Genomic DNA, 22,556 nt, shown 5'->3' with positions numbered 1-22,556 from the left:
AGAATCCAGAAAGTTTATTTACTGCAGTAAAGTGTTTCAGTGGGATTGCTCCATAAAGGCTGGAAGCCCACCCCAGAGCTGGGTGTGTGTTACTTACATGTTTATTCCACAGAGCGTTAAGATTTTCCCCATCCATATGCCTCATTAGCTCATTCCAGGAAGTATACAAGCTGTCATTAGCCAGAACTTATTTAGTTACATTTCATTTTAGTGCGCCCGTGCTTCTAGCATAAGCATATTTGTATTCAGATCAGTTCATTTGCTGACATCTACTGAGCCTAAGGCTAAGCATAACCTTCTCATGGATACATTTTGTAGCAAAAGCTCTTGTGCTTTGTATTGTGTATGCTGTGAACCTGCATGTTACATGTATAGTTGTGTGTATGGCTATTGTGTTTTTGCGATAAGTGTTTTAGCTCTTCTCTTCCCATGGTGGGGACTACTTGCAAAATGAAATGCTTTCTCAGCCGTTTCTTTAAAGAGATAGGCTACTTTGTCTTTAGTTTCCCATTCCAAAAGTATACTATATGCCTTTTCAATAATTTAGAATTATCATCTATAATATCCCTTTTGAATTTGAAAACCGTGTAAGTAAATCCTCTCTTATAAATCTCTATAAAGATTTCATTTTGTTGCCTGTGATTCAACCAACCCTTTATCTCATCATAATCTTTAAGTTTTTCCTTTCCTTCTTGATCAGTTAATTGATCTCTATATGTTGGTCATATTCCTTTCTTTGTTGACACTTTGGATGATAATGCTTCAATAGGTGATAGCCACCACTGGGTTCTAATTTCCAATACAGTGGTACCTCAGGTTACATACACTTCAGGTTACAGACTCCGCTAACCCAGCAATATTACCTTGGGTTAAGAACTTTGCTTCAGGATGACAACAGAAATCATGCTCTGGTGGCGCGGCAGCAGCGGGAGGACCTATTAGCTAAAGTGGTGCTTCAGGTTAAGAACAGTTTCAGGTTAAGAAAGGACCTCCGGAACGAATTAAGTACTTAATCCGAGGTACCACTGTAAATCTTTATATTTTCCCATCCTTTATGTACTTTTGCTTTTCCATACCATCCTTATACAGTGGAGTCTCGAGTAATCTTGCCTCCAGCTTATGTCACCCTCGGCTTGAAACCAGAGCAAACCCAAAGTACTGGAATGTGTTACTTCTGGGTGCATGCCGTTCGCACATGCGTAGAAGCACTAAATTGTGTGTGTGCATGCGCAGAAGGGCTAAATCGCGCCACACGTGTGCGCAGACGCGACACTTGGGTTGCGTCGTTTTCAGGTTAAAGTCGGGCCTCTGAAACGGTTCCCCGCAGTAACCTGAGGTTCCAGTGTATATCACCAAAGCTTTGGTAAAAGATGGCTTCCTTTTTCTGATGTGCATAACATTTGGTTCAATAGTTTAGCCAAGCCTTTGTTGCACCTCAAGCATTTTCTGCAGGGGAAACCTCCCCTTCTTGCTAGTGCTTTGACATCCTGCTTTGACTTCCTGCACTGTCTCTAGAGCTTGCAGCACAAAGTAGATGGCATACAGAAATATATCCCAGATGAAATCCAGGAGAATCTTTATATCTCAGCAGACCTTTTGGAAAAGATACCCTACTTGCTAACCAATCTGATGTGCCTAATATTCAGAAGATTAGCCAAGCCTTTGCTGAAACTCAACAACTTTCTGTAAAGGAAATCTCCAGTTTCTTCCAATGCTTTGACCTCCCAGTTATAATAATAATAATAATAATAATAATAATAATAATAATAATAATAAACTGTTGTGCCAATGATTTACTGTGCCATTTTTCATAAATGCAATCAGGAAGGTAGTGGTGGTTTCTTTCTTTCTTTACTCTCTGGAAGGGTTGGGAAAAACCACCAAATTGCTTGTGTGCCCAGGACTTCTTCCATTCACTCCTTACAACTGTATTTCCCCCATTTTCCCCAAGTAACTAGAAACAGAACAATAGCAAGAATATTAAAAGAACATAACAAATAGATTGTGCATGAATAGATACATAATCAGTCCCATGCTTTCAACCCTGTGTGAACCAGGCAATTCCTTGCAGGAACAACTGCTGGGGAATGGAGGTAGTGGCCGGTATAGCTATATATAACCCACCCATCTGGCTGGGTTGCCCCAGCCACTCTGGGCATATTCAAAAATATATGAAAACATAATAAAACATTAAATATTGAAAAACTTCCCTATACAGGGCTGCCATCAGATGACCTGAGGTTCGGATAACTCAGTACCCTCCAACAGGGGTGCCAAGTTGAATAGAATATTGTGGGGGCCCAGGTAAGCTCTGCCCCACATAAACGATCATATGATACAGTGTACACAGAACATTTGAATGGGAATGATCATCAACTTTGGGGGGACAACCCCTCAAATATTTTATTGTGGTGGCCAAAGTCCCATCAGTCCCTAGGAGTTGACTCCCATGCCCTACAGCATTTCTCTGATGAAAATACAGTAGATACATTCTAAGGAAAAAATGGGACATTCTGTTATCGAATAAGAAATTGGGACAGCTTCTTAAAATCTGAGACTGTCCCTGGAAAGTAGGGACACTTGGAGGGTCTACAATATTTGTGGGAAGGAGGTTGTGCCCCCTCAGTGTTGAGGGGAGGAGGAAGCCAAGCACGGAGCCGAACATGACCTAACTTCAGTGACCAGCTCCTCCAGAGCCCTTGACCTCCTACCCGACAGTGTGATATCTCATGCATAAGTCGCATGCCAGGCCCCTTCAATCTTGGGGGCCACTTGGTGTCTCTAATGTGGGCCTGTCAGCCTTCCTAGTTGTGGTCATATTATTCCACTCAACTGTAGTGAAAATGCGGGAGACAATTGAGAACTGGGCCAAAACAAACAAGATGAACTTTAACAGGGAGAAATGTAAAGTATTGCACTTGGGCAAAAAAAAAGAGAGGCACAAATACAAGATGGGTGATACCTGGCTTGAGAGCAGTACATGTGAAAAGGATCTAGAGAGCCAGTGTGGTGTAGTGGTTAAGAGCGGTAGTCACGTAATCTGGGAAACCGGGTTCGCGTCTCCGCTCCTCCACATGCAGCTGCTGGGTGACCTTGGGCCAGTCACACTTCTGTGAAGTCTCTCAGCCCCACTCACCTCACAGAGTGTTTGTTGTGGGGGAGGAAGGGAAAGGAGAATGTTAGCCGCTTTGAGACTCCTGAAGGGGAGTGAAAGGCGGGATATCAAATCCAAACTCTTCTTCTTCTTCTTCTTCATCTAGGAGTCTTGGTTGACCACAAACTTGACATGAGCCAACAGTGTGACGCGGCAGCTAAAAAAGCCAATGCAATTCTGGGCTGCATCAATAGGAGTATAGCATCTAGATCAAGGGAAGTAATAGTGCCACTGTATTCTGCTCTGGTCATATCTCACCTGGAGTACTGTGTCCAGTTCTGAGCACCACAGTTCAAGAAGGACACTGACAAACTGGAACGTGTCCAGAGGAGGGCAACCAAAATGGTCAAAGGCCTGGAAACGATGCCTTCTGAGGAACGGCTAAGGGAGCTGGGCATGTTTAGCCTGGAGAAGAGGAGGTTAAGGGGTGATATGATAGCCATGTTCAAATATATAAAAGGATGTCACATAGAGGAGGGAGAAAGGTTGTTTTCTGCTGCTCCAGAGAAGCGGACACGGAGCAATGGATCCAAACTACAAGAAAGAAGATTCCACCTAAACATTAGGAAGAACTTCCTGACAGTAAGAGCTGTTCGACAGTGGAATTTGCTGCCAAGGAGTGTGTTGGAGTCTCCTACTTTGGAGGTCTTTAAGCAGAGGTTTGACTACCATATGTCAGGAGTGCTCTGATGGTGTTTCCTGCTTGGCAGGGGGTTGGACTCGATGGCCCTTGTGGTCTCTTCCAACTCTATGATTCTATGATTCTATAATTGTATTTTGAGGAGTTAGGTGGCATGTCCCTTTCCCTTTGTTATGTACTGAGTTGAATAGGATCCAAAATGCAGCAGTCTGATTGGTCCTAGAACAATAGCATCCAAAATGCAGCAGTATGATTGGTCTTAGAACAATAGTATTCAGAATGCAGCAGTCTGATTAGTCCTAGAACAATGCAGCAGTATGATTGGTCTGCAGGAGAATGCTGGAATTAGCTAATCACGTGCAGCCCATTGTGTAACTAATGTATATAAAGCAGATACTTTGGGGGAACATTCATTCCTCCTCACCACTATGAGCTGAATAAAGAGCATGAAATCCACTCTTGACTCCGAGTATATGTCACCCTTTAACATCCCCAGTTGGATTCTTGTGTTTCACACACCTGTTGGGAGTTTATTGGGTTCTTCTGTGTTGCATGTGCTGGCTGGATGCCAGATGCAGGTAGTGGGAGACACTCAGCCACTCTGTATTAATCATGAGTAATGCCAGGTGCACATGATTACATCAATGCAGGCTATAAAAGCCATAGGTGGGAAGGGCCTGGTGAGCTTCCGCCCAGATCAAAGGACCTGATGCTGGGAGACCGATGGCCGGGGTCTTTCTCCTGCTGCTCTACCTGGGGATCCGGGCAGCTGAAGGGGAGACTGGGTGGCCCTTGTCGGGTATGTTTTGTGTTGTGCTTTGTATGTATGTATGTTTGTTTGTTAATAAAACTGTTTTGGTTCCCCTTCCACCTCCTCATTCCTTTTGTTCTGATATTCTTGGAAAGAACTGCCGCATTTGGCAGCACATCAACCAAATAGATTTTACAACCCACTGAATCCTGAAGATTCCATCATGAAGCCCTGTAAATAGTTGGGCATTCAGCCTTCCAGAACTCTCACCAGAGCATTCTGCTTCACTAATCTGCTCAACTTGAGATCGAGTCAAGCTTCAACAATGCAATTGTGCTGGCTCTTCGTGGTTGCCCTTCTGTTTTCTGGGATGATCATGTTTTCTGAAGGTAAAACATACATTGAAATTAAAAACATCTGGACATAAACGACCAAACAAAAAAATGGGGTTGGAAGTCATGTAGTACCACCGGTCCCATCCATGAGGCGGACTGAGGTAGGTGCCTTAGGTGGCATAATTCAAGTAGCCCTTCTGTGGATGGAAGAACCATGTTTCCACCCTTGAGGATGTTTCCTCTAAGATGATACATATTAGTACATCATATACAGTTAGTGCATGCATGCTGACTCTGAATTTGCTTACAAGCAAATTTATTGAAATTCAATCAGTTATTCTTCTAAAAATCACACAGTGAATTAATTTCTTCAATTGGGTGACAATCATAGTTAAAATAAATATGAAAAATAAGGAAAATACTTTAGTCAACTAAGAATAAGCGACTCCTGTGCACCAGGTATCAGGGTCTGTTTTTGGTGACAGCCCAATTCAAAATAAATGTGAAAAAACAGGAAAATGATTTACATCAATAAATCTCTCCATGCTATTGCACTCTGTACATTTTCTCTTTAAATCACCCTTCTCTCTGTGCTGATCAGTATCTCATTTTCCTTATTTGTCTAAATTTCTTGCCATTTCCCCCTCTTACAGGTGCTTTCGGAAGGAATTGTAATCAACTGGGAGGCATTTGCATTAATCCCGCCTTCTCCTTAAAAATGTGCCTCCCAAAAAGCCATAAATATAACGACTGTTCTGTTCAAAAACTGTGCTGCAAGTAGAAATGATGTGGAGCTCCAGGCCAGTGCATGTTTCTTATCCTCGACTACCTGAAAAAAGAGATGGATTTTCAGTTGGGGAAGCCAAGAAATCTTATTTCTGCTCAACACAGATGAAGCAGTATATTCTACTCATTAAAAACATGTCAAAATGCAGCTGTGAAATTCATTTTTAAAATATGTGTTGCAAGATTTGACTGCATCCCAATTACAATATAGAATATTCCTGAAGTTTCCTGCTCAGGTTTGAGCTTTCTCAAAATCCAGGTGACAATTCTTGTGGTCAAGAAGCTCCCACCTGCATTTTGGATTAGCTGTTTTAGCAAAATAATTTTCAAAGGCACCTCTGAGCAACACACTACTGTAGTCCAATTTGGAGAATATGAGAGTGTGAATGATCATGGCTAGTGTTTTGTTTGAGACAGGATCATGGCTGAAAGATTGTCCCCAACCACCTGATGTCACTTATATCCCCAGTGACACAGCTGGATCCAAAGATGAACTCCACGTTCTTGGCTAGATGAACACTAAGAGAAGTGCAAAAAAGGATCAAAAACTTCTGAGCACCAGAATTGCATGGAACTCATGGTCCTTCCATGCACACAAAAGCACTCGTGTTTAATCAAACAAGTCAAATATATTTATTGCACCAGTATCACTTAGGAGTCCCAATCCCTGGTCAATCTCCTTCAAAGCATCCATATCCAGTAGATCCAGCCTATCTTCTCCCCTCCTGCTGCTCAATATCTCCATCTTCACCAGACTGAGTTCCAGTTTAAACCCTTATCCAGTTCATTCACAATTCAAGGCACCAATTTAGCAAATTCACTATTTCTCCTCAGTTGCAATGAGTGTTGTCAGGGTATGGGCAACCTTCACCAGAAGCTTCTTGTTGAGAAGGCCAGGTGATGCCCTGTCCAGACTGGACATCTAAATGCACTGAATCCATGCTGTGGAAGACATGAACCCTTTAAATCCTTGAAATAATTGGAAAATATATCACAACATGCTTCCAGATCTTCACATGGTCAGACACCCCTTGGAGGCCCAACAATAGCAGTTGTCACCATTGGAACCTCGGCAAAATGTGGCCTGGCACAACAGCTTTTCCCTTGCCAGCAAAAGATCACTGAATAGCATGACCAAATCCCCTAAGTTCCATTGCTGCCAAATAGTCCCTCAACCCAGTTGAGCTATTAGGGAAAATCTCCCACTGTACAGTGGTGCCCCGCAAGACGAATGCCTCGCAAGACGTAAAACCCGCTAGACGAAAGGGTTTTCCGTTTTGGAGGTGCTTCGCAAAACGAATTTCCTATGGGCTTGTTTCGCAAGATGACAAAGCCTTGCGAGTTCCTGCGGGGTTTTTTTTCCACCCCCCCTTTTTCTAAGCCGCTAAGCTGCTTATCAGCTGATCCGATCAGCAGATAAGCCGCTAAAAGCCGCTAAAAGCCGCTAATAGCGCTAATCCGCTAATCCGTCAATGGGCTTGCTTCGCAAGACGAAAAAACCGCTAGACGAAGAGAATCACAGAACGGATTCTTTTCGTCTTGCGAGGCACCACTGTATTATATCACATTTATATCACACCTTATAACCATGGCATATGTCAGAGATGTTCTCTTTCTGACAGGCGGAATGGAATCCGAAGGTGAGGGGGGAGAGCCAGAGCTGACAGACAAAAAAGAACCCGAATTGGAGTGGGAAGAGCCAGAAAGAAGTAGAAATCTGACTCCTTTGCACAGTGAAAGTGAGATAAACCTATCTCGCTCAGGAATACAGGCTAGCGATAGAGTCCCTCAAAAACCACAGATTGAATTGAATTAGCCAAAAAGCGAATGACAGGAAAAAGGAGGGGGAAGAGGCGGGGAGTACCTTGCTTCCACCGGAAAAAGAGGCTAGATCTGGCAACTGACTCCAAAAGTGATGAATGAGTTATGAAGCTCAGACTGCTGAGCCCATTAACTGCTGAATAAATCTGAAGTAATAAAACTGTCAGAGACTGTGTCTTGTGTGGGAGAGCCTACCAACTTGACAGCATACAATGGTTCCCTTTCCCTTTCAAAAATCTTCCTCACCCTGTGAGGTTGGTTAGGCTATGACTGTCCCAAGATCAATGAATGTTTATTGTTACAGCAAAACAGCCAGCATAAGGTCCGTATAGTTAAAGATATGGTTTTCCCAGTAGTGATGTATGGAAGTGAGAGCTGGACCATAAAGAAGGCTAATCACCGAAGAATTGATGCTTTTGAATTATGGTGCTGGAGGAGACTCTTGAAAGTCCCATGGATTGCAAGAAGATCAAACCTCTCCATTCTGAAGGAAATCAGCCCTGAGTGCTCCCTGGAAGGACAGATCCTGAAGCTGAGGCTCCAATACTTTGGCCACTTCATGAGATGAGAAGACTCCCTGGAAAAGACCCTGATGTTGGGAAAGACTGAGGGCACAAGGAGAAGGGGACAACAGAGGACGAGATAGTTGGACAGTGTTCTCGGAGCTACCAGCATGCGTTTGACCAAACTGCGGGAGGCAGTGGAAGACAGGAGTGCCTGGCGGGCTCTGGTCCAGGGGGTCACAAAGAGTCGGACACGACTAAACTACTAAACAACAACAACAAAACAGCCAGCATACTAAAACCAAAATAAATGCATAATTATTTACATAAACAATCAATATGGGATTTAACAATCAATATTACTAATTAAGTGGACTTGAAATACACGTCCAAGGGAATAAAAACACAATTAAAAGTTTAAACGAACAAGAAAATTTATTATGAGCTCTAACGGTTTATGATGGTTTGTACAGCTGTACAATCTTTTGCTTTCTTTGACTAATGGCTATTGCACAAAATCTAGCTACATTTCTAGTAACATATGAATTCCAGACAGACAAGAGGTAATTTAAATAGTATTCTTCCATACAAGCCAAGTTATGAGAGGGGCTCTGAGCTCTGAATACAATCTACAGAAACATGGCCCCCTGTTTCAATTTGACCGCTCTTAATTGTCCCAAGGTCACCGAGTGAGTTTCTTGGCTATGCCACTTTTCCCTCAAATTGACAGGAGGGTGGGGAGCATATCTTAAGTCAACTCTCAAGTAAAAAGGAGAAAGGATTTTGATGAGCTGAGTTCCTTCTAAATATGTATTACAGCATCCAGGTTTACCTATACAGAAAGTAGTCTATTGAAGGAGGCTAAACCAGCCAATAGACTGTCAAAAATAATATATGTATCGAAACTTTTGAGACAATAGATACTATGAACTCTTGAGTATTGAGTAAATGTGCTTAATGCCATGACCTTTACTTTCTGTTCCTTGAATAGTATGGCTTCTTTAAGAATAACATGTAATGAATAGAGTAATTAATTATTTTGAGGGGGGCAGACGGATGAACTTCAGCTTCATGAATATTTTCTGTCATCATATGCCAAGTGGTTACACATCAGTATATCATGAATTCTAATAAATAGGTGGGCAGTCAGTCTTCCAGAAGACACAGAAGTATCACCAGAGCATTCTGACTCTGAAGTCCACTCTTGCTGTTTGACGTGAGATTCAAGTCGAGCTTTAACAATGCCTTTGCGTTGGCTTCTCATGCTTGTCCTTTCTGTGTTGCTTCTCTTTTCTGGAGGTAAGATATGCACTGGAATTCAAATAAAGGTAAAGGTAAAGGGGCCCCTGACCATTAGGTCCAGTCGTGACCGACTCCGGGGTTGCGACTCTCATCTCGCTTCATTGGCTGAGGGAGCCGGCCAGCATGACTAAGCCGCTTCTGGTGAACCAGAGCAGCACACGGAAACGCTGTTTACCTTTCCGCCAGAGCGTTACCTATTTATCTACTTGCACTGGTGTGCTTTCGAACTGCTAGGTGGGCAGGAGCTGGGACTGAACAACGGGAGCTCACCCCGTCATGGGATTCAATTCGCTGACCTTCTGAACGGCAAGTCCTAGGCTCTGTGGTTTAACCCACAGCACCACCTGTGTCCCTAAATTAAATATACTTAGGAGAAAATAGATGTGAGGGAGATATTCATTGTTCCGATGTCGAAAGACAAAGTTGCAAGGAATACCTGCTCGCAATATTCCCCACTCCGATGCAGAAACATATAGGCTCTGTGGTTTAACCCATACAGTATATTCAGACATAAATGACAGAACAATGAAATGGGGTTGGAAGGCATCTACTACCAGTATGGCTAGCTTGTGTTCTGTGGCTTTGTCTCCTTGCAGCCTGACATATTCTTAACGGAAAGGTTAGGAGTGATGGTTAAGGTGATGAGGATGGAGGCAAGGCTGTGTATGCTTCCTTCCCACCAATGCCACCTGTTTGGATTTGGCCCCAGGTGTACTGCACCTGTAAGAATAGGTGACCCCATTTCAACAGGCATCATTTTTAAAAAATTTGGTAGAATGTCCTTTTAAAAACTGCAAATAGAAAGCAGTACATCTTCACTCTTGAGAAATATCTCGTCAAAGATGATACACATCAGTGCATTATATCCAGGCAGCTTATGAATCTTGCTTATGAACTATGCAAATTTATCAAAATACAATCAATGAATTATTACTAAAAAAAACCCCACTTTTTAAAAAATTGAGTGACATCTCTAATTAAAATAACTATGTAAAATATGGAAAGCAATTTACTGCATAAAATCTCTCTATGTTATCTCACTCTTTATCTTTCTCTCTTTCATCAGTACATTTTCTCTCTCCCTTCTCTCTGTTTCTCCCTTTCTTTCTGCCACCCTCCTTTTCATTTCCTTCTGTCACTCCTCCCTCTGGGCTAGATACACAGAATGAACTGGAATAAGGTAGCTTTTTAATGTGTTCATATGATCAGGTATTGTTGAACTGAGGGGGGAGGGGGAGAAATAATTATTCAACTGAGCGCCAGAGATGTTTGATCAGCCTGTCCTCCAAGTCAGAATCTTATCCTCCTTATTCATCTGCCTAAATTTGTTGTCATTTCCCTTTCTTCCAGGAGAATCTAAAGGAACTGGTTGTAACACAATCGGAGGTAGCTGCATTCCTAAAAAAAACTGTCAGAAAATATATACTGATTCTGACTGCGGCAAGCATGAGGTGTGCTGCCAGCTATAATGAGATTCAACTCCACGTTATTGCATGGTATATCTTAGCCTCAGTTTCTTGGAAAAAAAAGAGATGGATCTTCCATGGGAAAGCGAAGAGAGCTAAGTTGTGCTCATGTTAACACAGCGCTGTATTCCACTTAATAAATGTATGCCAGAAATATGAATTCGAAACTCATTTGCAGGTCACAAGGCACTGCCTATGGCCAGGTTTTTTACCTCTGCAAGGCAAAGATAGTGATACACTGCAGGAGACAGTCCCGGCTGAGTCAGTGACCCCTCTGATTTCATTCACTGGCCTAAAACACAGAAAGAAAAGACGAGCTGGGAAGAATTATACCTGACATTTCTTTTCATAGTATTTTTTCTCGGAGTCTGGGACCCTTCTGGCTGTTAGTCTGGTACATCAGCAGTGGTATTTGGTAGCCCCTGGATCTGGTGGGATAGGGTATGGGCTAAGGTGGAGCCAGGTTGTTCTGTTCCCAGTTCTCCTCTTTTGCAAAGCTCTAGCCACTAAAGCATGGCAGTTCTGTAAGTAAAGGTAAAGGTAAAGGGACCCCTGACCATTAGGTCCAGTCGTGACCGACTCTGGGGTTGCGGTGCTCATCTCGCTTTATTGGCCGAGGGAGCTGGCATTTGTCCATAGACAGCTTCTGAGTCCTGTGGCCAGCATGACTAAGCTGCTTCTGGTGAACCAGAGCAGCGCACAGAAATACCATTTACCTTCCCACCAGAGCGGTACCTATTTATCTCCTTGCACTTTGACGTGCTTTCGAACTGCTAGGTTGGCAGGAGCAGGGACTGAGCAACAGGAGCTCACCCCGTCGTGGGGATTCGAACTGCCGACCTTCTGATTGGCAAGTCCTAGGCTCTGTGGTTTAACCCACAGCACCACCTGCGTCCCAGTTCTGTAACTAAAAAAAAAAGGTAACGGGACACCTGACCAAACAGAGAAAGTATAACCTAGTTTTAGAATGGGTCCCTGCCATTACAATTTTTAGTGTGGATTACAATAACCATACAATACTAAGAAGTAACCCCACTCGATTCCATGAGGATGGCTTCTGGATAGGACTGGTTAGTCTTCAAGGTATCTCACAGAACTTTTAACAAGCTTAAAATTCCTTACAGAAATAACTTGGGGCGAGAGCTGGGAGGAGGAAATTGGCAGGCAAACCCCAGGGAGAGCTCAGTGATGAGAAGAGACCCAACACTAGGATCCTCAATCTGAAGAAAAGGGGAGGTTTTGGTGTTCAAAGAGCACCCACAAGCTCTCAACCAGGAGAGATTTCATAATGAGAAGACACTGTCTTAAATTGACTCACAACAGTAGATGGAATAACAGAGCAACAGATTTTTATATTTATTTATTTATTTGTTTGCTTGCTTTATTTCATACCTCCACCCTTAACACTAAGGTCCCAGGATGAATTACAACAATCAGGCTTCTGAGCTTTACTCAATTTTCATCCAAAAGGCACAAAACCAAATTTACCATTAACTGGATCCTGTTGATTTCTTCAGGTTAATGTACTGTTCAGCATTTCCTTGCTTTGGTACACTGTGTCTACTTGTGGGGTAGCAGCCATGGAGCATAACAAACCAAAGCAGGAAATATTTTTAATAGTATGAATGACCTTTTAAAACAGGGGCTAGCAAGCTTTTTCAGCAGGGGGCCGGTCCCCGGTCCCTCAGATCTTGTGGGGGGCCAAACAGTATTTTGAAAAAAAATATGAATGAATTCCTATGCCCCACAAATAACCCAGAGATGCATTTTAAATAAAAGAACACATTCTACTCATGTAAAAAAACACCAGGCAGGCCCCACAAATAAGCCAGAGATGCATTTTAAATAAAAGGACATATTCTACTCATGTAAAAACATGCTGATTCCCGGACCATCAGCTGGCTGCGTTCAAAAGGCGATTGGGCCGGATCCAGCCCCCAGGGCTTAGTTTGCCTACCCACTACTGGGAAAAGCATGGCTTTAACTATACGGACCTTTGTTGGCAAGGTGATGTCTCTGCTTTTTAAGATGCTGTCTAGGATTGCCATCGCCTTTCTCCTAAGGAGCAGGCGTCTTTTAATTTCGTGACTGCTGTCACCATCTGCAGTGATCATGGAGCCCAAGAAAGTAAAATCTCTCACTGCCTCCATTTCCCCCCTTCTATTTGCCAGGAGGTGATGGGCCCAGTGGCCATGATCTTCGTTTTTTTGATGTTGAGCTTCAGACCATATTTTGTCAGTTGTTCCATATCCAGTTCTAACTGTAGCTTCTTGTCCCACATAGAGATTTCTCAGGAGACAGATAAGGTGATCAGGCACTCCCATTTCTTTAAGAACTTGCCATAGTTTGCTGTGGTCGACACATTCAAAGGCTTTTGCATAGTCAATGAAGCAGAAGTAGATGTCTTTCTGGAACTCTCTAGCTTTCTCCACAATCCAGCGCACGTTTGCAATTTGGTCTCTGGTTCCTCTGCCCCTTCGAAATCCAGCTTGCACTTCTGGGAGTTCTCGGTCCACATACTGTTTAAGCCTGCCTTGTAGTATTTTAAGCATAACCTTGCTAGCGGGTGAAATGAGTGCAATTGTGCGGTAGTTGGCGCATTCTTTGGCACTGGCCTTCTTTGGGATTGGGATGTAGACTGATCTTCTCCAATCCTCTGGCCACTGCTGAGTTTTCCAAATTTGCTGGCATATTGAGTGTAGCACCTTAATAGCATCATCGTTTAAAATTTTAAATAGTTCAGTTGGAATATCATCACTTCCACTGGCCTCGTTATTAGCAGTGCTTTCTAAGGCCCATTTGACTTCACTCTCCAGGATGTCTGGCTCAAGGTCAGCAACCACACTACCTGGGGTGTATGAGACATCCATATCTTTCTGGTATAATTCCTCTGTGTATTCTTGCCTGCTCTTCTTGATGTCTTATGCTTCTGTTAGGAGGTCCTTTTGTCTTTTATTATGGTAGTCTTTCTACAAAATGTTCCTTTCATATCTCCAATTTTCTTGAACAGATCTCTGGTTTTTCCCATTCTATTGTTTTCCTCTATTTCTTTGCATTGCTCGTTTAAGAAGGCCTTCTTGTCTCTCCTTACTATTTTTTTTTGGAAATCTGCATTCAATTTCCTGTATCATTCACTATCTCCCTCCATTTTGCTTACCTTCTCTCCCCTGCTATTTGTAAGGCCTCGTTGGACAGCCACTTTGCTTTCTTGCATTTCCTTTTCATTGGGATGGTTTTAGTTGCTGCCTCCTGTATAATGTTACAAGCCTCCATCCATAGTTCTTCAGGCACTCTGTCTACCAAATCTAAATCCTTAAACCTGTTCCTCACTTCCACTGTGTATTCATAAGGGATTTGACTTAGATTGTATCTGTCAGAGGCTGCCTCAGGTCCCAGCTCACAAAAGACCAACGCCAAGCTCTTCTTATATACAAGGATGTTTATTGCAGTTCTTTATTGGTTCCACAATTGAGGCGTGCAGCCCCGCGTCTATTAGCCTTAAACGTTTGAAGTCCCCTCTGAATCGGTCCCGCCCCTACACCAGCTTAAGAGGCTTGTGCTAGTCCACCTCTTCCTGTCTTTCCTTTTCCGCAGGGTCTTTCTGCCCCCCTGGGTTCCTTCCCTCCTGCTTTCTCCTGAAGTGGATTCCTCAGATGCCTGCTCCCCCCCTCCTTCGTGCTTTGGGGCCAGGCTCCTCCTCCGGGCTCTCTCCATTTCCGCGCGCCTCCACATTTGAACTTGGCGCGCGTTCGCTACCCCTGACCTTCCTCTTGACACTTACACTACTCCCTGTACTACTCTCCGCCCCTTCCGGCAGGACGTCCTGCCCCGATCTCCTTCCCCTGTCTCCTTCCTGCTCTGCTCCGTGTGTCACACTGGGAACTCCACTCTCTTCACTCCGTTCCTGCTGGGAAGCCGGCCCCGATCTCCCACTCCCACTCGGGGTTTCCCTGCTGCTTCCCTGCTCCTGGCAGGTCCCTCCTGTGACCTCCCTTGGCCTGACTAGGGGCGCCCCCTTCTGGGAATCCTCCGATTCACTTGAGAGACTCATGGAAGACCTCAAGTCATTGTCATCCTCTTCCTCACTGTCCTGGGATTCTTCCCCATCGCTCTCCGTCTCCCCCCTCACCTGTGCCTCTGTCCCTGAACCCCTGACAGTATCTTACCAGCCCAGTGGTTTTTCCTACTTTCTTCAGTTTAAGCTTGAATTTTGCTATAGGAAGCTGATGATCTGAGCCACAGTCAGCTCCAGGTCTTGTTTTTGCTGACTGTATTGAGCTTCTCCATCTTTGGCTGCAGAGAATATAATCAATCTGATTTCGATGCTGCCCATCTGGTGATGTCCATGTGTAGAGTCGTCTCTTACGTTGTTGGAAAAGCGTGTTTGTGATGACCAGCTTGTTCTCTTGGCAGAACTCTATTAGCCTTTGCCCTGCTTCGTTTTGAACTCCAAGACCAAACTTGCCAGTTGTTCCTTTTATCTCTTGACTCCCTACTTTAGCATTCCAATCCCCTATAATGAGAAGAACATCCTTCTTTGGTGTCATTTATATAAGGTGTTGTAGGCTAGTCTTCAAGGTATCTCACAGAACTTTTAACAAGCTTAGAATTCCTTACAGAAATAACTTGGGGCGAGAGCTGGGAGGAGGAAATTGGCAGGCAATCCCCAGGGAGAGCTCAATGATGAGAAGAGACCCAACATGGCTATACTAGAATCCAGGGACACCTCAATAGCTATCTGAAGAAAAGGGGAGGTTTTGGTGCTCAAAGAGTACCCACAAGCTCTCAACTAGGAGAGATTTCATAATGAGAAGTCACTGCCTTAAGTTGACTCACAAGCGTAGATGGAATAACACAGCAACAGATTTTTATATTTGTTTGCTTGCTTTATTTCATACCTCCACCCTCAACACTAAGGTCCACGGGTGAATTACAACAATTTAAAATATTGATGGGCCTTGGTTACCCAGAATGGCAGGCAGGAGTCTTTCCAATATCTTCCTGGAGGCACTGGCGGAGGAAGAGGGGTGTGGGGGGAGCGCACCGTCCCCGGCAGCATGATCCCGGTGGAGTGCCATTGAGGCTGCCCCCCCACCAGTGCTGGGTGCCACGCCCCCGCAGACAGCATGCCACGTCCCCAGGATGCGTGCCATGTCCCTGCAGGTGGTGCACAATGCCCCCGGGATATGCGCTAGCCCTGCCTCCGCCTGCTCTCTGCCCCCAAGTGCAGGAGCATGAAGAAGAGAAGAAGAAGAGTTTGGATTTGATATCCCACTTTATCACTATCCGAAGGAGTCTCAAAGCGGCTAACATTCTCCTTTCCCTTCCTCCCCCACAACAAACACTCTGTGAGGTGAGTGGGGCTGAGAGACTTCAAAGAAGTGTGACTAGCCCAAGGTCACCCAGCAGCTGCATGTGGAGGAGCGGGGAATCGAACCCGGTTCACCAGATTACGAGTCCACCGCTCTTAACCAGTACACCACACTGGTTCTCTGTCTGGAGGCATCCTGGACACTTCTACACCCAAGGCATGTGGGCCTGTATATGACAACAGCCTCCTCAGGCTTCTGAGCTTCCCACTCAATTTCCATCCAAAAGGCATGAAACCAAATTTAGCATCAACTGGATCCTGTAGATTTCATCAGGTTAATGTGCTGTTCAGCATTTCCTTGCTTTGGGGTAGCAGCCATGGAGCATAACAAACCAAAGCAGGAAATATTTTTTACAGCATGAATGACCTTTTAAAACAGAGGTTAGCAAGCTTTTTCAGCAGGGGGGTCGGTCCACTGTCCCTCAGACCTTGTGGGGGGCTGGGCTGTATTTTGAAGAAAAAATATATGAACGCATTCCTATGCCCCACAAATAACCCAGAGATGCATTTTAAATAAAAGCACACATTCTACTCATGTAAAAATGCCAGGCAGGCCTCACAAATAACCCAGAGATGCATTTTAAATAAAAGCACACATTCTACTCATGTAAAAACACCAGGCAGGTACCACAAATAACCCGGAGATGCGTTTTAAATAAAAAGACACATTCTACTCATGTAAAAACACCAGGCAGGCCCCACAAATAACCCAGAGATGCATTTTAAATAAAAGGACACATTCTACTCATGTAAAAACACGCTGATTCCCGGACCATCCGCTGGCTGCGTTTAAAAGTTGATTGGGCCGGATACGGTCCCCAGGCCTTAGTTTGCCTACCCGTGTTTTAAAACAACCAATGTTATTGAACCCTTTAATGATTATTAAACCTTGTGCCTAATATCATGAGGTTTACTTTATGTTCTTAGAACGTAATAGCTTCCCGAATAATAAAGTGCAATGTACAGTGTAATTAACTTATTCTCTGCTATCGCATGCATCGCATCAGAATCATTCATGCACAAGGTTTACAGGTCAATGTCTCAGAAACTACTATAAATAGTGGACCTTCAGCTTCCCAGAAGACACAGAGCATTCTGCCTCTATAGTCTGCTCTTGCCGTTCAAGCTTCAACAATGCCTTTGCGCTGGCTTCTCATGCTTGCCATTTCTATGATGCTTTTCTTTTCTGGAGGTAAGACATATACCCTGAAATAGAAAAACAACAACATTCCAACGTAAATGACAGAAGAATAAAATGAGGTTAGAAGGCGTCTGCTACCAGTGTGGCCAGCTTGTGCACTGTGGCTTTGTCCCCTTGCACCCTAATAAAGTTTAAATGGAAAGGTTATTGGGGGGGGGTGAGGGTGGAGACGCTGTATGCCATCTCTTTGGAATTGAGCCAAGACTCCGATTCAGAGTCTTCCAGCAGCTGCCTCGGAGTTACTTCTGGCACTGGTGAAAGAATTGTGGAAGAGGGAAGGTTTCTCCTCATGTGTGACATGGAAGGCAGCCTGAAGGCAGTCCTGTTCAGGGAAGTTTTTAATGTTTGATTTTTATTGTATTTTTAATATTTTGTTGGAAGCCTCCACGAGTGGCTGGGGAAACCCAGCCAGATGGGCGGGGTATAAATAAGTTGTTGTTGTTGTTGTTAGCCCACAACTTGCCGCCTTTCCACAGTTAAAGCAATGCTCAAGGAGGCTTACAAAGTTAATATCAGTAATATACTACTACTAGTAGTACTGGTTGTTGTTGTTGTTGTTAGCCCACAACTTGCCGCCTTTCCACAGTTAAAGCAATGCTCAAGGAGGCTTACAAAGTTAATATCAGTAATATACTACTACTACCAGGGACGCGGACTTATAAAAAATATTGGGGGGGGGCCCGGGAAAGCTCGTGAAATGTAAATAAGCTCATGAATATGCAAATAAGGTCATGAATATGCAAATAAAGTGGCGCCGCCCCCTCGTGAGCGAATAGGGGAGAGCGTGCTGCTGCCTATTTATCAGCTCCGGAACAGCTGATATGCGGGAAACCTGGGGCTAGAGGCAGGAGCCCCCGCCCCCGGGGATTCCCTAATCTCGCGGGGGACGGCCGGGGCTCTCCGGCTAGGGCGCGCGGCTGGCTGGCTGGCGAGGGAGCAGGTGGGGAGGAGGCGGGGGACGGCGGCGGCGCCCGAGATTATTGGGGGGGCTGAGCCCCCCCCAAAATTTTTTTGAGGGGGCTCAAGCCCCCTCAAGCCCCATGGAATCGGCGCCTATGACTACTACTACTACTACTACTACTACTACTATATTTTTTGTACCCCGCCTATCTGGCTGGGTTTCCCCAACCACTCTGGGTGGCTTCCAGCAAAGATTAAAAATACATTAAAATGTCACACATTTAAAACATCTGCCTTCAGATGTCTTCTAAATGTCAAGTAGTTGTTTATCTCTTTGACATCTGGTGGGAGGGCGTTCCACAGGGCGGGTGCCACTACCGAGAAGGCCCTCTGCCTGGTTCCCTGTAGCTTTGCTTCTCGCAGTAAGGGAACCACCAGAAGGCCCTTGGAGCTGGACCTCAGCGTCCGGGCACAACGATGGGGGTGGAGACGCTCCTTCAGGTATACTGGGCTGAGGCCGTTTAGTTAGTATCAGTTAATATCAGTAACAACAGCAAAAACTCCCAACAAAACTTTTCTCCAAATACACCACTCCTTGCTGGGCAGCAGCCGCAGCAGCTGTCCTTATGAGGCCTGTCAGGACTGGGTCCTCAGGCTTTCAGCAGGGGAGTCCTCCTGGGTTCCCTCTCTCCCCGCCCCTTCACCAGCCAACTCTTGCCAGCCCCTGACATCTTATTATTATTATTATTATTATTATTATTATTATTATTATTATTATTATTATTATATTTATACCCCTTCTTTTTCATTGGCAGGGTTTCCAGGTAACACACCGAACAAAGGGAAAAAAGGTAATACAAATAAGAACAGTTAACTATGATTCTCATCATCCCTAACCACTGGATATGCTGGTTGAGGCTGACAGCAACATTTGGACCCAGGACCCAGATTCTCTAGCCCTAAACTAGACCAATCAGTTCAATGGTTTTAATCAATTAAAGATAGATGACTGCACTTCCACAGGCAGCATATATATATATATATATATATATATATATATATATATATATATAATTTAGTATAACATCCTTTAAAAAACTGTAGGTGGGATGAATCCCATTTTCACCCTTGTGGGATGTCTCTACAGAAATGCTACACATCAGTGCATCATGTACAGGCAGCTTGTGCTTCTGGCTTTTGAACTATTGTTCCACGCTTATGAAGGTTTCTCAAAATATAATCAATCAATTCATTCTCTAAAAGTCATACAGTGAATTTGTTTTAATTGGGTGACACCCGTAACGCTGTGGGTTAAACCACAGAGCCTAGGACTTGCTGATCAGAAGGTCAGCGGTTCGAATCCCTGCGACGGGGTGAGCTCCTGTTGCTCGGTCCCTGCTCCTGCCAACCTAGAAGTTTGAAAGCACCTCAAAGTTCAAGTAGATAAATAGGTACCGCTCCAGTGGGAAGGTAATAGCGTTTCCGCGTGCTGCTCTGGTTCGCCAGAAGCGGCTTTGTCCTGCTGGCCACATGACCCGGAAGCTGTATGCTGGCTCCCTTGGCCAATAAAGTGAGATGAACGCTGCAACCCCAGAGTCGGTCACGACTGGACCTAATGGTCAGGGGTCCCTTTACCTTTACCTAATTCAGAGCGCTAAATCTATGGTGCCTCATTCTTTTCTTTTGCTCTCTTTGAGAGAGAGCATTCCTTCTCTCTTTTCCTTCCCTCTTTTCCTTCTCTCTTTCATTCACCCTTCCCTTATTCTTCCGTGGCTCTGCTCTATCTCATTCAGTCACCCATTTTTCCTTGGTCTGTTTCTCCTCTTTCTGCCACCCCCTTTCCCTTCTCTCAGTTCCTTCTGTCACTCCCCCCTCTGTGCTGGACAGTTAGGCAATGTGAGCTGTCATTAAGAAGATTTCACAATCTGCAGCTGTAAATCTTGAGGGTGGTCCAGCAACACTTCCTTGCGTGGATGCTAGCTCCCTTGCGTGGCAGAGTAACGACTGTGCAGCTTAAGTGTTATAGGTTCAAATTGCACACAGGTGATGGCAGTCAAACACTCGTGGAAGCAGTAAAGCTTAGTCAAGCACTGCTTCCTAGAAAGGCAATAACCATCTTGTTGGTTATAGTTAAGACTATTTACAACTTTACTACCGCACTGATAGTAAGGCACACTTCAGTCCTAAATGCTGCTTGCACACAGCTCAGCAGTCTCTCCCCTGTGGGAATCACACATGTCCATAGATAAGTGCCTGTGGCGATCACACAGGGTCTCCGGACGTTTAACAGTCTATTGATCCCTGTGCCACCACTGTGCTCGCTTCCCCGCTGCCACCAACCCGTTACTCTTGGTTAAAACACTGAGTCCAGACCGTTGTTAAAACTGAACCAAATAAACAAGTTTATTTTATAAGCATTAACAAATTTATGGTTTCTCGGATAATATTCCTGTCAGTTTCTTAACTTTAGTTTCTTTACCGGCCTATACCTTCCTAATACCATCTGACTGATTATTTCAACTGTTTGACTGACTCCTCTTAATAGATTCTCTCAATCTCTCACATTAGACTAGCCCAACCCACAGACTTATCCTCTCTCTCTTCTCTAACTCCAGACTGACTTCTCAACCACCCTAACTCTAACTCTAACTCCCCTTGGGTTCCCATTAGTTAGTCATTTTACAATTAGTTAACCCTTTCCTTATGAACCCAGTATGATGTCACACACCTAGCAGGGCAAACGCCACAGTGCCCCATAGCTATTTATAGCTGCTGTAGACTAAACAATCTTGCACCTGAATGCTTGGAGAATCTTCAAGAATCTTCTCACAGTTCCTGGAAGCAAATGGTCCTTTCTCACTTGCTCTAACATGGCCTAAGGTAGCTTCTTAACCTGGGGTTTTTTATTGTGTGGAATTTTTGGAGTCGAAGGGAAAGAATTATAACCTGAGGTTCAGCCATGTTTGTGACATTGTTGATCAGCCTGTCAGTCAAATAAGAATTTGACCCTTCTTATTCATCTCTTCTAAATGTGTGGTCATTTCCCCCCTTTACAGAAACTGCTAAAGGAACAGGTTGTAAGATAATCGGAGGTGAATGCATGCCTAAGAAAAAGTGCAAGGGAATATACCATAGTTCTGACTGTGGCAAGCATGAAGTGTGCTGCAAGGCAAAATGAGGTTCAGCTCCATGTCAGCGCATATTTCATAATGCCAACTTCCTGAAAAAAGTGATGGCTCTTCAGCTGGGGAAGCCAAGAAAGCTACTCTGTTATCGTGTCAACGCAGATAAAACACTTTATTCCACTCATTAAAATGTATGTCAAAAAATACAGATTTGAAACTTATTTGCAGATCACGGGCACTCTCTGTGACCAAGCTCCTGTCTCTCTGCCAAGCAACAACTGAATCAAGGGCAACATTTATTTCATTCATTGGGTGGGAACACAGAAAGACATGAAGAGCCAGGCTGACTTGTCTCAGAGGCAGGGACGTCTTACCCACAGAGGCTAGTGGCGCAGGGCGGCAGGGTGCCAAGTTCTTGAGGGCACCTCCTGGCATCAGCTCTCCGCCCTTGCTCTCGCCCTCGCCCACCATGCCGCGCTGAAGCAGCACTGCGCCCGGAGACTCTGCCTGCCGTAGCCATCATGGCACGAAGCAGCCAGATGAGCTGGGAGCCATCGCGTCCAGCCTCCACCCAGTGGCGTAGCGTGGGGGGTGCCAGGGGTGCTGGCCGCACCGGGCGCAACATCTGGGGGGGGGCGCTCGCTGCCTCCGGAGTCGCCGAAGAGCCTCGGGCGCAGGCTGTAGCGGAGCCGCATGTCTCGCGGAACCGACGAGCTGTGCGCGCGTCCGGGCTGAAGGCGCCCGGCAGGCAGCGGCTCTCAGCGCTCGCCGCGGAGGACGCGCCAGGCAGCCCCTCCTCACAGCCCCGCCTCCGCCGGTGCTGCTGCAGCTGCTGGGCCGTTGCATTTTCCTCGCCTCTCTGCCCCCCTCCTCCTCCGGGCAAGCGGCGTCGTTTGGGCGGCAGCGCCAGCGGCAACTCGCAGGCTAGGGGTTAGGGGGGGCGCAAATTACTTGCCTTGCCCCGGGTTAGGGGGCGCAAATTACTTGCGTTGCCCCGGGTGCTGAGAACTCACGCTATGCCTCCACCTCTTCCCCACTGGAGGAGCTGCCCTCTAGCCGCTGCCCGCCTCCTCCAGCCCCGCAAATCTGGGCACGTCGCCGGCAGTGCCGTCCTCCCTAAAAAAGGTCGGCAACTCTGGGAAAAGGGGGCGGGTAGAGGGATCTTTGCACCACGGCACCGGATATGCTTAAGATGGCCCTG

General features: G+C 45.2%; 2 long non-coding RNA genes across 2 annotated transcripts in view; both read left to right on the top strand.

Annotated features, from left to right (window-relative positions):
• The window catches only part of LOC309529655, a 127,439-nt gene extending 116,086 nt beyond the window's left edge, over window positions 1–11,353 (top strand). The window contains exon 5 of the long non-coding RNA XR_014218257.1: window positions 11,322–11,353. This is a non-coding gene — a long non-coding RNA (uncharacterized lncRNA). The remainder of the gene's footprint in view (window positions 1–11,321) is intronic.
• A 5,877-nt stretch (window positions 11,354–17,230) lies between these two features.
• On the top strand, window positions 17,231–21,508 carry LOC309529755. The gene is made up of 3 exons (XR_014218418.1): window positions 17,231–17,321; window positions 19,046–19,081; window positions 21,287–21,508. It is a non-coding gene; the product is annotated as an uncharacterized lncRNA (long non-coding RNA).
• Window positions 21,509–22,556: the final 1,048 nt, after the last annotated feature.

This window comes from Podarcis vaucheri, assembly GCF_965113315.1.
Source record: "Podarcis vaucheri genome assembly, chromosome: 3".
NCBI lineage: Eukaryota > Metazoa > Chordata > Lepidosauria > Squamata > Lacertidae > Podarcis > Podarcis vaucheri.
The sequence above is the reverse complement of the archived record's forward strand: the minus strand, read 5'-3'. Positions and strand labels throughout refer to the sequence as shown.